A 1,226-nucleotide genomic window follows, 5' to 3' on the forward strand; every position below is an offset into this window, starting at 1 on the left:
TTTCTATTAGCAACTTTGATACATTTTCTGGTTTGACTAGATTTTACAACCTTTTTCAACTTGGTTTATATATTTCATTTGATGACTTGTCAAATTTACGGGTTCCGTACATCTACAACTATCTTTTGTTGCTTTTTGTGAATCATATCGATACTTGACAATGACGACATTTAATAGAATTGTTCATGTTTGGTGGTGTTAGTGTGTCACCATTGATCTGGCTTCGCACACCATATTGCAGACAAGGAAAACATATCACTACTATTGTTTTATATATACAAGGTGGATTTCTTTTGATGTTTTTTTCTTCTAAATTTAGTTTGATTTTATATTAACACGCTAAAGAATTCTGAATCTGCAAAAGATACAATTTTATTTCATCTTAAACAATGCTACCAAGTACTAAGATTTAAGAGTAATAATAAATATTATAAAAGTAAATAGTAATTTTTATGTAGTCCTACAAAAAGTATTTGATATAAAGTAAATAAATTAACGGGTAAACCTAACCTATAATATGTTTATGAATATAACCTATAATATGTTTATGAATATAAGGTTATATTCATTTGTACTAAAATTAGTTTTCATACGAAATAAGCAGTGTCTTATATATAATTTCATAATTACTATAAAGAAAAATAATATAAATTATCTATACCAAAAACAAAACAAAAAATAAATCAGTTTATAAACTAAAACAAATATCATTCTTCTTATTAATAAACTAAAATTCTGTTTATTATTTTTTGGCATTTTGAAAGAATAGATGAAAATTGAAATATCTCTGATATATGAATAAGATATGAAAAAAGGGAAAGATCGTTGAATCAAAAAAGTTGAAGTATAGTGTCACTAGAGATGGCAATTGGGTTGTACCGACCCGCTTTGTCCCGCCCCGCCGCGGTACACTGTCAATGCGGATCTTGGCGATACATGCTCGCACGGGATGCGGTTCCTAGAAGTGCTGCCCAATCCCAACCCGCGACTTGCACAAGCCTTGGCGGTACAGGCCCGCGGGACTCTGATCTTCAGATGCGCTACTGATGGCAATCCTCTGCCAAGTCTTCACACGTCTCATCCACTATATGAACATTACTCTCCTTCTTTAAAGACATTGTGGCTCTTAAAGACACAACTGATTTCTTTGGTTGTTGAGCTTCAGATCCACCATTAGTCTTTTATCTATTCACAGTACTGCGACGAAGAGCCATGGCTGCTGTTTA

Source organism: Brassica oleracea, chromosome C3 (genome assembly GCF_000695525.1).
Source record: "Brassica oleracea var. oleracea cultivar TO1000 chromosome C3, BOL, whole genome shotgun sequence".
Lineage (NCBI taxonomy): Eukaryota > Viridiplantae > Streptophyta > Magnoliopsida > Brassicales > Brassicaceae > Brassica > Brassica oleracea.